We start from the raw sequence: 15,536 nt of genomic DNA on the forward strand, positions 1-15,536 counted from the left end.
CGGTGATGGATCAAACCCAAATCTGTTGACTGGGTGTGAGTGTTTGATTGGTTCTGATACTCCGTCCATCACCACCCCCTTTTGTACCGCTAACAGCCATAGTACCCAGGGCCACTGGAAAAATGCGATTGCGTGGCCGCTGCGATTTTAGCATAGTTAAAGATTTTCCACTTCCAACATCTAATGCATAATCTGTTGATATAACAAACACAATTTTTGACTACTCAAAAGGTTGAAAAGATACTAAAAGGCAGTAACATGTTGCTGCACAGTAGAAGACCCTTTGCAAAGCTAGACTGGTCACCTTTATGTTGCTTATTGCTCTATTTGGGTGTTAAACTGGTTTAATACCAGTTTAACACCTGAAGTGCAACTACAGATTGATATTTCTCTGCAGAAAAACAGGCACACCCATCACATTAATTTAGAAAGGTGTTATCTTAATACATTTTATCAAATTATGTTTAGTTTCTGGAAGAGAACGTTACGTAGTGCATTTTTAGTTATTTCTTTTTGGAGACTTTTTTCTTCAAGTGTGTGGTAAGCCTCTGATACCGAACTCCAGTCACCCACAAATCTTTGGCTTTCTAAACACTATTTAATCATATTTCTACACCGTAAAAATGATTTCCCGTGGGAATTGGGGGAAGTTTATGGTGGTCATTGATTCCAGAAAGTTGTCAGGAAGGGGTCCTTATGTCTAAAAAAAAAAAAAAGAAAAATGACAAGGGGCTTTTAATCAAAAATTTGAAGACCTCTGCTCTAAGCCCATGTGACTATACAAAGTTTGAAAAAAAAAAGTGTTTTATTGAATATTTTCAACACAAACCAATGTGTTCAAGATCATAAGCGCCTGTAGGCTTAACTCCGACAGGATAACTGTATTCTGTTAATGTAGTGTTTCAGTTAGTGGCTGCAACAGCATTAAAATGTCCATCAAAAGAAATACACCACTAAAGAAAGAGCCACCAAATTCTCAGCTCTCCAAAAAGCGACTCGCCCAATACTGACCTGACAAAAAGTGACCCGCGGAACACTGACCTGCCCAAAAATAAGAAGGTTGAAGGCAAAAAGTTAGCAGAAAACGTGTGAGCTGCTAACATTAGATGTCAAAAAGGGAGGTACAGTTAGTGGCAATAGCACCAAAAAAGCCGCTAAACACTGGGCCGGCCAAACACTGGGCCACCAACACCTTGTCAAAAGGATTGCCTATTTGGCTAATAAAAAAGATATATATTACAAATATTTTCATTACATTTTTTTTAACACATAACAAACCAATGTATACACGACCGTAAGCGTCTGCAAGCTTAACTCCGTCACAGGACAGGAGTATTCAGTTATAATAGTAGAGGTACAGTTGGCAAGCATAACAGCTTTAAGATGACCATCAAACGAAATGCACTACAATACAGAGCCGCCAAAGACAGAGCCGCCAACAATTGAAGGGTTGAAGGCAATAAGATAGGGTAGCACACCACCAAAGATGCAAGAACTAACAGGACGAGAATCAACCCGTGAACCCCCCAAAACAAGCAATTACTGCTGGTAGTAGTAATGGATGGGCAAAACATCTGACTGATTTGGAATACAAGTAGTCAAGAATTATTATAATATACCCAAATAGAGAGTAGGTGGTGACAGAAGGCTATGACTCCCAAAAGCGATCACCAGCCTCCTTGCAGTGGCCTGTCTTGTAGCTTTTGAATTTACAGTTCCAATTCTGATATTGCTGAAGCTTCAAGTATGCCAGAGCATTTGAGGCATAGCTAGTTGCTCATGGCATCATATCTTCTAGGCTACCCTCATAGAAAATTTTCACAAGTTTCACCTCTCTTTTCAGGCTACCTGTATCTCTCACTGTCGCTCCATCCACTGTCATTTTATCAATTTTTGGGAACCCTGAGCAAGACGTTGCAGTGATTTTTGAGCAACATTTTTTGAGAGTTTAATATCCATAAGATAAGACAACTAGGAATAAATCATACAAAAGTATTTTCCCAGTATCCTTATCAATATATGTCTCAGAGGGGCATAAACACAGCCACCGACTTCTTAGATGGGATCACCATTATCTAGGCTCATTTGACTAAGCAAAGATTTTTAAATAAATATCTTTATTACATTTTTTCAACACATAACCAACCAAAATGTACAAGATCAGAAGCACTGGCAGGCTTAACTCGGGGACCAGACAGCAGTATTTTGTTAACAAAAGAGGTCCAGTTAGTGGCAAAACAATATCCACAGGACAATCAAAAGAAATGCACAATATATGGCCACCAACACAGGACCAGCCAAAAACTATGCTGCCAAATCTGAGTGGCCAAAAAGTGAGCCTTCAAATACTGAACTGCCAAACACCGGCCTGACAAACACTAGGCAGAGTCATACTCACCGCCAAAAACAGAGCCATGTAAAAAAGCTGCCAAATTCAGGGCCAACAATAACAGGATGTTTGAAGGCTAAAAGCTAGGGGAGAACAATGCCAAAGAGGCCAGGACTAACAGGACAAGAAAAGACCCCTCCACCCCTCAAAATAATGAAGCGATCACAGCTGGTAGTAGTAGTGAAAGGGCAACACATCTGACTACCTTGGAACATAAGAAGCCAATAATTTTTATAATATACCCAAGTAAAAAGTAGGTGGTGACTGGTGTCTATACCTCCCAAAAGCTAACACCATTCTCCTTGCATGTAGCTTTTGAATTTAGAGTTCTAATCCTGACAATGCTGAAAGTTTGAAGTAGACAAGAGGTATTAAGGCATGGACAGTTGCTCAATGTGTTGTATTTTCAAGGCTGCCCCCCAGTGAAAATAATCTTTCACAAATTTCTTAACCTCTTTTCAGGCTACCTGTATCACGCACTGGTGCTCTACCCACCGTCTTATCAATTTCTTTGAGGCCCTAGGCAATACATTACATTCATTTTAGAGTGACATTTTCTGAAAGTTTAATGTACAATTAAATATTTGGGAGGGATTTGCAGATTGTGTAATAAAATTCAGATTTTCGAAGGGTGGAAAAATTTGAAAAGATGACACGTGCATATTGTAGTGAAGATTGCTATCTATATCCGTACAATGCTAAGTTAGCACAACCGCGTTAGATGTTAGAAAGCCATCTTGCCACTTTTGCTGCTTTTGCACACGACACTGTAGTCACATGTTATTAATTGAGAAATGCTTGCTCGACTTTGCTTCACATGAGAACTGTCTGTTGTTCACATCGCTAACAGTGAGTAGAGACCTTGGTCTGAACATTGTGTAAAGAAACAGTCTGGGTCGCTAGACGGTGCATGTTGTTGGGTTCAGGTTGATCGGCCCACTATTTAGCCATAACACGCACGCAGCTACAAATACCTGAAAGTCGAGTGCTTTTAATATTGCAGGCTACATGTTTTAGATTCATTCGGAAGAAGAGCTTTCCCAGGAGCAGAGTCTAAGCTGATCCTGTGATGTGATTCCACTAAGCTGATCTTTATGGTATGGGGTTCCCCATTCAAGCCTAGAGACCTTTTATTAGTCTAATAATAACACTATTAGTTTACTAGCGAAAGGAAGGTGGCTGTCATCCACTGTCATTTTATTATGATTACTCCTTTCATTTTATATGGTATTGTAACTATGCTGATGGTTTTGATCTTCATCATTTGTCTGCTTATGTTAGCCAAAGTACTGCATCTTAGGACATGAGGTTTATAAAATAAACTCTTTAAACTTTACAGTGTCTCTGTTTATTCTGTTGTGGACTGATATGAGAATAATTACGAACAGGTATTTCTGATTCCCACCATTCCTGAGAAAACCCTAAGTCGCTTGTTCTGGGTTGTCTATACATTGGGACCGCCGAGATAAAACTCGGATAAGGAATGGGACACTGATGCTGGTCGGATAAGGGGTTCTGGGGTGAGTTTTTGGTACACCACAATTCTCTGAGGTCCTGGTTTCCTGTGCATAGTTCTGTGCAGAAGCAGAATCCCTGCAACAACATGAATAGTTGAAAAGTCTTTAATCCAATCATTACAAATATATGTTGTTAAGTGGATTGAAGACACCCAGCACCATATTAGGCAAGAGCACCATTCTCTAAGCCCATGTGACTAAACTAAGTAGTTTAAAAAAATGTTTTATTAAATATTTTCAACACATAAACCAATGTGTACAAGACCATTTGCTCCGGCAGGCTTAGCTCAGAGTCAGGACAGAAGTATTCGGTTAACATTATAGTGGTTCTGTTAACTTAATAGTGGTTCTGTTAGTGGCTATAACATCATTAAGATGTCCATAAAAAACAAACACATCACAATAGAAAGAGATAACACTGAGCCACCAAACCCAGAGTAGAAAAAAAAAACTGAGCGAAAACAAACACAGCCACCATAAACAGACAAATCAAAAACAGGAGAGTTGAAAATAACCAACACCCCCGAAAGAAATCATCACAGCTGGTAGCAGTAATTAGGCCTGGGTGGTATACTCCACTCTGTTTGCTGAATTATCCCTACACTGCAGAGCAAGCGGAGTTCCACAAAACTCCACTCCTCAGAGTGGAGTTTTATTCCTCACTGACACTCTCCAATGTGAAGTTGGCGAGAATGACTGACAAAGATCCTTCTCTACACCATCACCTGGCCACATTTCTGAACACGGGCGCTCGCGGATGGCCGAGAAAGCTTGCATTGAAAAACATTCCGTTCGCTTTGAGGAAAACTTCAGCACAATTAGAATATCTACTTGAGCACCAGAAAGAAGCAGCCCTCTTGCGCTACACATGGTTTTGTGTGCAATGATTTTCTAGCATGGGACAAACATCCAGTGCTAAAACTCAGTGTGAATGTCACAACCTAATGCACTCTGCCACTTGCAGTACTCCTCATAGCTCGGCGCAGTTTTTTGGTCACTTCGCAGACTTCCGCTATGCAGAACTCCGCCAGGCCTAGTACTACCTTGCTATACAAGTCATCTAGAACTATCATAATAAACCCAAATAAAGAGTAGATGGCGGCAGGTGTCTATGCCGCCCAAAAGCTAACACCAGGCTCCTTGCAGTGGCTTGTCAAGTAGCTTTTGAATTTTTAGTACCAATTCTGACATTGCTGAAGCTGCAAGTACACTAGAGGAATTAAGGCATGGGCAGATGCTCAATGCTTTCTGCGAGCTGCCAAGAACAGAGCCACCAAATAGTAAGCCACCAAAAACAGAGCGACCAAATAGTGAGCTGCCAAAAAAAAAGCCACCAAAAATATATAGTTGAGGGAAAAAGTAAGGGGAGAACCACACCAAAGACGCCGGGTCTAACAGTTCAAAAACAACGCCCCCACCCAAAAAATAAAATCAAGCCTTCATAGCTGGTAGTAGTACTGAAGGGGCAACACATCTGACTAGCTAGGATTACAAGTCAAGAATTAGCATAATATACCAAATTAAAGAGTAGATGGCAGCATGCAAGTATGCCCAACAAAAGCCAACACCAGCCTCCTTGCAGTGGCTTGAGTAACTTAAAATTAAAGTTCAAATTCTGACATTGCTGAAGCTTCAAGTGCCTAGAGGTATTAAGAAATGGGCAGTTGCTCAAGGTGTCCTACCTTCTAGGCTACTCACAGAGAAAGTGATCTTTCATCACTTTCTTAACCTCTTTTCAAGCTGCCTCTACTTCTCACTGTCACTCTATCCATCGTCATCTAATACATCTTTTGGAACCCTGTGCAAAACGTTGCAGGGTATTTTGAGCGACATTTTCTGATAATTTAATATACAGTTCAATATATGGGCTTGAATTTACCGAAATATAGTCAAATTTCAGATTTCAAATGGGGGCAACATTTCCGTTTATGACACAAGTAAACATGAATGTTAGCTCAGTCCTTACCCAGGATCCTTATGAATATAGGTCTTAACGTAGCTTGAAGACACCCAAAACATTGTAAGACAGGATCACCATCCTCTAAGGCCGTTTGACTAAAAAAAGATTTTAAATAAATATTTCTTTATTTCATATGTGCTGGCAGGCTTAACACTGACAGGACAGCAGTCTTCTGTTAAAAAAAAAAAAAAAGAAGGGGAGGTAGTTAGTGGCAATAAAAGCATCAAATTGCCAATCAAAAGAAATTAACACTAAAAACAGGGCAAGCTAAAATCCGAGCCGCCAAAATACTGGGCCGCAAAAAACAGAGCTCCCAAAAACAAAAACAAAAAAAAAAGAGAGCTCACTCCCAAAAAAAAAAAAAAAAAAAAAAAAAAAAAAAAAAAAAAAAAGAGAGCTCACTCCCAAAAAAAAAAAAAAAAAGAGCTCACTCCCAAAAAAAAAAAAAAGAGAGCTCACTCCCAAAAAAACAAAAAGAGAGCTCACTCCCAAAAACAACAAAAAGAGAGCTCACTCCCAAAAAAAACAAAAAGAGAGCTCACTCCCAAAAAAAAAAAAGAGCTCGCTCACTCCCAAAAAAAAAAAAGAGCTCGCTCACTCCCAAAAAAAAAAAAGAGCTCGCTCACTCCCAAAAAAAAAAAAGAGCTCGCTCACTCCCAAAAAAAAAAAGAGCTCGCTCACTCCCAAAAAAAAAAGAGCTCGCTCACTCCCAAAAAAAAAAAGAGCTCGCTCACTCCCAAAAAAAAAAAGAGCTCGCTCACTCCCAAAAAAAAGAGCTCGCTCACTCCCAAAAAAAAGAGCTCGCTCACTCCCAAAAAAAAGAGCTCGCTCACTCCCAAAAAAAAGAGCTCGCTCACTCCCAAAAAAAAGAGCTCGCTCACTCCCAAAAAAAAGAGCTCGCTCACTCCCAAAAAAAAGAGCTCGCTCACTCCCAAAAAAAAGAGCTCGCTCACTCCCAAAAAAAAGAGCTCGCTCACTCCCAAAAAAAAGAGCTCGCTCACTCCCAAAAAAAAGAGCTCGCTCACTCCCAAAAAAAAAGAGCTCGCTCCCAAAAAAAAGAGAGCTCTCTCCCAAAAGAGAGCTCGCTCCAAAAAAAAGAGAGCTCCCAAAGATAGGAAGGTAGAAGACTAAAAGTTAGGGGAGAACCAGGCCAAAGATGCCAGGTCTAAAAAGCTAAGAACCAACTCCTCCAAAAACAAAAAGCCATCACAGCTGGTAGTATAATGAAGGGGCAACACATCTCACTACCTTGGAATATAAGTCGTCATGGCGGAGGCTGGTGTCTATACTTCCTGAAATCCAACACTACTCTCCTTGCAGTGGATTGTTTTGCAGCTTTTGAATTTACAGTTCTAGGCTGCCCCCTGGAAAAGTGATCTTTCAAAAGGCTCTGAACCTCCATTTTCAGGCTACCTGTATTGGTCACGGTCGCTGTTGCTCTACCCACGGTCTTATCAACTTTTGGGGCCTTAGACACAACATTACAGTGATTTTTGAGTGATGTTTTCTGAAAGTTTAATGTACAATTCAATAGGTGGGCTGAATTTGAAGATATTTATTAATTTTGAATCAGGGGAAAAATTCCAAAAGATGACAAGTACACATGAATTATTGAAAAGTCTTTACTCAGGATCCTAATTCAAATATGTCTTAAAGTGTTTTGAAGACACCATCACCTTATTAGACAAGATCACCATTCTCTGAGCCCATGTGACTAAACAAAGTTGTTCTCAAAAGTAACTAGGGGCTTGGCCAAGATGGGGGTGAGAGCGGACGTGTCTTGCTGGCGCTCCTTCCCAACTTAAAGCACTCTCAATAGCAGTCCCTGGCCAGTGAAGTCTCTGGGGGGGGGGGGGGGGGGAGGTAGAGGGATGTGCATGATACCAAAGACAGGCAGAGGCCACCCAGGGGCTCGTCTGAGTTTGATCGGAAGACCAGCAAAAATGCTAAGTGAGCCGCGGCCCATACCCAGCTTGAGCCGTGCCATACCTCAGTGTCGGCGAACCGGAGATGAGGGTCCGGAGGGCTGAAGGCAGCGGAGGAGGGCCTGTATCATCGAGGACACAGTGACCTCCATTGCTGCTGCTTGGACCCCCTGGGAGTCGCCAGAAGAGATATTGTTCCCCCTGAGGCCTGCACTTTGGTGGTGGGCCTCGTGTCATTTTGGGAGCGGAGAACCAGGGCTTCAGCAGCAGTCTGCGGTGAGTGCTGCACTGAGCAGTCCTCACTCACTCCCTCCCTCCCATTTCGCAGCATAAGGCCCGCACGGCACCCACTGAGATGGAACACAGCAAGACATGCACTACAGCCTCCCACTCTCTACTCCACTGCATCGCTGGAGCCCGGGGGGGATGGTAGAAGACCCACGGTGTGGACTACGGGAGGTCTCAAACGACAACTCCTTCGCCCTGGATCACTGCTCCTAGTTGACCGCAGCTCGGGACTGCGGCAGCACCGGGGGCCTGGAGCAGCAGTGGGACCCGGCTAGGCCACATCTTTAGGTTGGCCCTGGGCCAAACCACAACCTTGACCTTACCAGGAATTGCCCTGGGAGTCTTCCACCAGCATTTGGATACACGTTGAGTGCAGCAAAAGTGGACCCCGCAACCAACAAAAGAACTGGGCTGCCTCACTTGCTGGGTCCCGCATGGGCCACCTTTGCTCTGACCCCCTCCTCTTTCTCATCTCGCTCCTTCATGCAGGTGCCACGGGGGGGGGGGGGGGGGGGAGACGTGCGCAAAGGCCTCATCTACCGTGCTCCAGTTGTGGCTGTGGCTGCCCTCATCAGCACTAGGATTTAGGGTCTTTGGGGCCACTGGTGTGCCCAGCCCAGAAGCGAACCGACACTGTCAGTTGGCTGCAGGGGGACGTTGCAGTCTACTCCCTGGGGCCCACCACCCTCTATCACCTTGGTCGGACCGTGGCCCGGGTTCTGGAGGCAGGTCGCAAAGGATGAAATTACTCTTTGGGGTGGTCCAGGATGCTAGGCAGCTGACCAGGGGATCATCGGCCGACATTTTGCCTTAACCGCACCGCCAAGGGCCGGACCCGTCTCAGCATGGTTACAGAGCTTGCTCAAGCAGAGGCCTTGAACTGAGCGGCCCTACACCCTGCCCCCCCCCTTGGTTGCTTGGGGTCCACTGCTGGCAAAGCAAAAAAGGACGGTTCAGTCTGTTAAATCCTGCACAAGGATGCGGAAGAGGCCCAGCAGGAGAAGTTGGTGGCAGAAGAATCAAAGCACCCAGGGGGAGGAGATGGAACTGAAGGCGCAGTGACCTGCAAGTTTCTGGGGGCATTGTTCGCTTCTCTGGGAGAGGACCTGCAGACAGTGAGAAAGGATCTTATGCTGGAACTCAAGGAAGTATGCCAAGACATAGACGAGGTGGTGGAGAGAGTGGTGGTCCTTGACTAGGGCTCCTTGGCCATGGATGCAGAAATATAAGCCCTCCAGTAGGAAATCATCTGTTTGAGGGATCAACAAATTAACTTACAAACCCATGCCGAAGATCTAGAAAACAGGTACGCATCCAGGGTGTCCCTACGGGCGTGAAGGGCTCAGACCATGAGAACTATGTTCAGGCCCTATTCAGCAGTATTCTGGGGGTAAACGCACAGAGCACCACCAAGATGGATCAATGACACAGAGTTGGTCCCCTCATGCTCCCCCTCATCCACCAGCAGACATCCTGATCTGCGTTCACAACTTCACAGAGAAGGAAGTGATCCTCAAAGCTGCCAGATCAGACCAGAGGATACAATTCCGGGGTCACTCAGATACTCCAGGACCTTGCGTCCTCTACCTTGTGGAAATGAAGAGTTCCTCCCTGTTACCAGCCGGCTAAGCTCCCAGGGTACTGTCTACTCCTGGGGCCACCCATTTCATCTTATCTTTCAAATGAACGGTAAAAAACACCAGCTACATTCCCTGATGGAGGCTTATAAGATCCTCAACCTAGATCTCATGGATCATGATCCACACCGATCCCCTGCTGTTGACAAAGCTCCTGGTAAAGACAGCCGCAGGTCAAGGTGTGGACTGAGTGGAATGTCACAACTCAGGCCTAGCTACCATGACTAAAGAAATTTGAGGTGCTGCTCTCCCTTTCCAGTGACAGCAAACCTGATGATGATCCCCCTGTGAGGTACTGTACAGTATGATGAGGGGAGGATACTTCGAGTGCGTGGGCATGCCCTGTCACTCCCCAGATATCTGTACCATCACGTCATGATACTCTATTGTCTATATATTTGCTCAAGTTTTTTGTTTGTGTTTTGGGGTGAAGTTTGGGGGTTCCCCTCCTGACGGGCCACATCAGATCAGGACAGTATGCCAATGGACCAATATGAACCTTCCCCTACAGTTTGGCCCCTATGCACTTCCCAACCATCCCTATGTCTACTACTGCTTAGCCTCTCTTTTTATTCTAGACCCTGGAGACCAAAGTACTTCGCCTTAATGTACAAGGCTTCAACAATCCCATTATGATGTTGGGGGTTCTCTCCCATTAGGACATGTATAGGGGGATATATGACTGCTCCAGGAAAAACACTTGCTTCCCCACGACACGTGTAGAATGTATACCAAGAGAATGCCCCAGCAATTTTTGTGATCAGGGAAAGGGAAAGAAGGGGTTGTGGCTATTCTTCTCTCCAAGCGCTTCTCCGGGGAGTCCCTGGGTACATGTCTCAAGATCGCAGGCCGCTTGTTGGCCGTCCATGTGCAACTTAGACCATTTTACTTCACAGTAGTTTTGTTATACGACCCAAATGAGTGGCAAGACGACTTGATCCCTGAGCCTCCATTCCCCAAATCAGGCGATTTTGCTCAGAGGAGACTTTAACATGTTAATGGACGCGGAACAGGACTGCTCTGGACAGAGAACGGGGAACAATGGGGCTCCTTTCCTCAAGGGATCAGCTTTGTTAGATGACTGCGGTCTGCGTGATGTCTGGCACTCACAGCACCCCGATCAACGTGACTACACTTTCTACTCTACAGCACACAAGACTTGTGCTGGCATAGATCACTTTTTAGCCTCCCCCTCAGCCTGGGATTGGATAACGGCCTCCTCCATTGAAGCCCGCTCCCTATCTAACCAAGTGCCCATCATGCTCACCCTGAGTCCCCTCTCGCCCCCCGACCCGGACACCACCCTGGTGGCTGGGCAAGATGTTGTTACACTACCCTGAGGTGGTTTTAGCAGTCAAGAAGAAGCTAACTGACTACCTGTCCCTTAACACAGGCGCAGTTACCCTATCCTTTGTGTGGGAGGATTGAAGTTGGTTGCCCGGGGGGCTCTCATTGCAAAGGCAGCCTATGACAATAAAATAGGATAAGAGGAGGGAATTGGAGAAATCGGAGTTGGAATCCATCAATAAATGCCCCCCCCCCCACCCCCCGAGTTTGGTGTAGACTAGAAAAGGAGAGGTTGAAACTTCTTGACCTAGACAGGGCTTCATTTGTGATGCTACGCCTCAAACATACATTCTATGTGGGGACCAACAAGGGGGGGGGGGGCAGACGCTGGCGTACCGCCTGCACACCTAGCAACATGCGAATGCGGTTAAGTCAATACAGCGACACTGAATTCCAGGTGTTCTACACCAAGCTGAATTTGAGGGATTCCAAATTGTTAATAGACCCCCTGGCCTACATACAGTCAGCAGAGTCACACCCCTCCCACCTGCCGAAACAGAGGCACTCGAACAACCTATTTTGAATAGAAGAAGTGATATCGGCAATCGCTAGGCTGAAATTATTGCAATCACCGGGCCTGGACGGGTTCAGTGCCGCCTTCCATTTGCCTGAATTGACTCAGTTTTTGACTCGACCTCCAATTCTTTTGCTGACACAGGCACCTTAATGGAGTAGATGCTACAGGCCTCAATCTCAGTAATACCAAAGAAAAGGAACGACCCAAAACAATGCAGTTTATACCGCACCATTTCTCAATGTGGACGCGAAACTGTACTCTGGTGTCCTCGCTCATCGCCTTAACCCCTTGATGCCTGGTTTCATCAATCCAGATAAGGCTGGGTTTATCCCCTTGCATCAGAATGGGGACAACACCGAGCGCATTTGCCATCTTATTGATAAGGAACATCACTCACGGGTAGAGGCCTACTCCTGGCTATAGATGCCAAAAATGGTGTTCAATCGAGTGCACTGGCCCCATCTGTTTGCGACTCAGGTACTTCGGTGTGGGAGAGAGGTTTTCGAAGTGTATTAAAAGCATCTATATCACCCCTAGCGCCGTGGTGTGGGTTAACTGGGTGAGCTCCGGTAGGCTTGTTATTGAGTGGGGCACGAGGCAGAGCTGCCCACTTTCTCTGCTATTCTTCGCCCTGTACATTGAGCCCTTCCTGCAGAAACTGTGAGACAACCCTTAGGCGTCAGGCATACCATTAGGGCCAATCATCATTTGATTACTCTCTATGCTGATGATATCATTTTCTAAATACCCGGCCCCTGTCCTCTCTTCCAGTCATTGCCTCAGAGCGGAGCGTATCTGGAGCTATGTCGGGCTTCAAGGTAAACTCGCAGAAATCGCAAGCATTGAACCTTACTGCCAATTAGGGCATTGAGCAAACTTTGCGATCCCAGTTCGACTCTTCCAGTGGGTTGAGACACACCTCCCCTACCTGCGATTAGTCCTGGCACAGAGTTTCACTAAAACTGTGCAAGCCAACTATGCCAGACTCATGTCCTTAATCCACAGAGACTTAGACCAATGACAACGCCTGCCTCTCTCATGGCTGGGCAGAATAGCCACGGTGAAGGTGAATATCCTTCCTCGGGCCCTCTTCCTTTTTCAGAGACTTCCCCCCCCCCCCCCCCCCCTCTCCCCTCTCCACCACCCGGCATGTGTAGCAAACTTCTCATGGTTGGGCAGAATAGCCACAGTGAAGGTGAATATCCTTCCTCGAGCCCTCTTCATTTTTCAGACTCCCGCCCCCCCTCTCTCCACCACCCAGCATGATTAGCAACCTTCAGAGAGAGATCAACAGCTTTATATGGGGGAAGACAAAGCCCAGATTGCAAAAGCAGTAGTGGCAACAAATAAAACAAGAGGGGGATCTCACGGTACCCAATGTACAATCGAGTAGTGAAACTGAGGTACCTGGTGGAGTGGAACTGACCTAAGGCGGAGAAGCACTGGGTCTTCATGGATCAAACGGCAGTGGGTGCACACATTTGGCACGAGGTGTGGTTTCCCCGAGCTCACAGATCGTGTGGTCTCCATTCATCCCCAGTAACCTGTCCTATGCTGAAAGTATGGGACAGGATGGCAGAGACCGCGGGACTTTCATCTTCCCCCCTGGTATGTCCCCGAGCATCGCCAAGCGTAGGTGGTTGTAAGCAGATTGGCTGCCTCGAGGACCATGAGGATCTTATCCCATTTGATCAACTGAAAACTCACTATTCCTTGCTGGAGCAGGAAAGATTTACCCACTCACAGCTGACTCACTAGTTGCTTAACACTGAGATATACCCCCAATGCAAGTAGACCTATGACCCCCTTTGAAAAATGGCTGTTCCTAAAAGCAGACTATAAGAAGCTCATTTCTGAAATCTATTGCCATTTGATTAAATCATCCCATAACCACAAGAAACCAGGCCAGATCCGCTGGGAAGCAGAACTTGGTTGACCCCCTACAGACAAAGAATGGGAGGATACATTTTATAGGACACGGCACACAACTCAGGGCACACCGAAACAGCATACAAAATTTGCTCATACTGGTACGACACCACTGCACAAATTCAAAAGAGGAATGCACAGTTTAACGGCCAGTGCTGGTGAAGCTATGGCAACCCAGGGACACTGCTGCATCTTTTGTGGCACTGTCCACAGCTTTCCAGATTCTGGGAGTCGGTCCTAGAGAACGTTGATGGCGCATTTAATACTGGGATCCCTCGGTTCCCTGCATATACCCTTCTGGGGATACCCAACTGACAAGCATCCACACTGGGTCACCTGAGTTTTACAGATTGCATTGGCCCTAAACACTGCACATAGGCTGCTCCTGGTCAACTGGGGCTCAGACAAAGTCCAGGACCACAGACAATGGCTTTACCAGCTTTGGTCCACGTTGGGCATGGAAAGGCAGTCGATGGGGACTGGCACTGATCTACTGCATATACGAAAATCTGGTCCCCATTCATTACTGTCCTACCCAAAGAGTTCAGGGAATTGACTTGCCCATCCTATCTTCGTATCCTCAGGCTACTGCACTGAGAGCAGGAGGAGCCAGGGGCAGTGTGAATTAACTGACTCCTAGCAAACACTATCCGAGCTAGGCACTTTACGTTCGCGGGATGGTCCTGGTCGGAAGGGGAAGGGGTGGGTTTGGGGGGAGGGGACTGGGTGTCTGTTCAATTTGGGTTAGATTCATTTCCTTTTTTACCGCGGTTATTCTTTGGCATACATAGCTCTTTGCTACTCTCTGCAACACCAGAGGGAAGCTGCCTTGAGACAATATCAAACATGAAGTGCATTGCACATTTCAAGGAGTCTTGACTGGCTCTTAACCCCCTGTCCACTAAGTGCAGCCGGCCCATGCGGATTTGTAGGCGGCAAGCTGTGTATGGCTGTAGCTACAACGCGAGTACATAGTTTAATGGATATTGTTTTATTCGCCTGTATGCAATTAAACCTCACTGTTGGACCGTTTAGGGTTGTAGGCAGCTTGCTGTGCATGTGCTCATTCTTCTGGCCTGCCAATAAAAGACTTGATCCTAAAAAAAAAAATGCATTACATTTTTACAAAACATAAAATTAAATAGTACAAGATCTTAAGCTCCGGCAGGCTTAACTCAGATAGGACAGCAGTATTCTGTAAACAAAATAGAGCTACAGTTAGTGGCAATAAAAGCATCAACAAGCCCATAAAAATTTTTTTTAAAAAAAGCCACCAAAAAACAAGGCAAGCCAAAAACCAAGGCAACCCAAACACTGGGCTGCTAAAAAAACAATGCCGCCCAACACTGGGGACCCACCAAAAGGGGAGCCACCAAAAGTTAAGAGGAGAACCATGCCAAAGATGGCAGGTCTAACATGCCAAAAACCAACTCACCCCCACCCAAAAAAGACACAAGCCATCGCAGCTGGTCGTAGTAATGAAGGGGAAACACATTAGTTAGCAGTAAGCAGAAATCCACACAAGAGCGCAGATAGACGCTAGCGTTCTAGTGAAATTTTTAAAGTTTGAATCTTCGCTTGTGTATTTGCACAAACTCCTTAAGTTAGGACCTCTCGGATGCACAGACCACTGATTTTAGCTGTTCTTAAATTTCTTTTAGCACTCACTTTTAGCAGTTTCAACTGATTTTAGTGCCGATTACAATGGAGTGTACCTTTCACCTGCAGGCTCAAAGCTGTTCAATCACCGATCCATTGATGCACGCCCTGATTCGCCGTGGTTGTTTGTGCCAATTGAGCAGAGGGCAGGACCTAGTCTCGGTATGCACTTTCGGGGAAGGAAGTTGGCTGACTAGTCTTCGCGGCCATTGGCTATTTTATGAGCATGAGCTAGAAGAGATGAAGAACCTGCTTGTGGAATTAAATTCGGATCACCATTAGATCCAGCACGCCCAAAGATTGTAATGCAGGGAGGAAATATCATTATGCCATCCATTTCTGAGTTAATTGCACGCTCCTTTCAATTG

The 15,536-nt window shown here is 45.6% G+C and overlaps 1 long non-coding RNA gene across 2 annotated transcripts in view; it reads right to left on the minus strand.

Moving 5' to 3' along the window:
* LOC146812280 (uncharacterized) overlaps positions 1–15,536 on the minus strand; it is a 369,505-nt gene that overhangs the window by 333,070 nt on the left and 20,899 nt on the right. The gene's annotated exons all lie outside the window — the stretch shown is intronic.

The sequence above is a fragment of the Triturus cristatus genome, chromosome 7, assembly GCF_964204655.1.
Source record: "Triturus cristatus chromosome 7, aTriCri1.1, whole genome shotgun sequence".
Classification (NCBI taxonomy): Eukaryota; Metazoa; Chordata; class Amphibia; order Caudata; family Salamandridae; genus Triturus; species Triturus cristatus.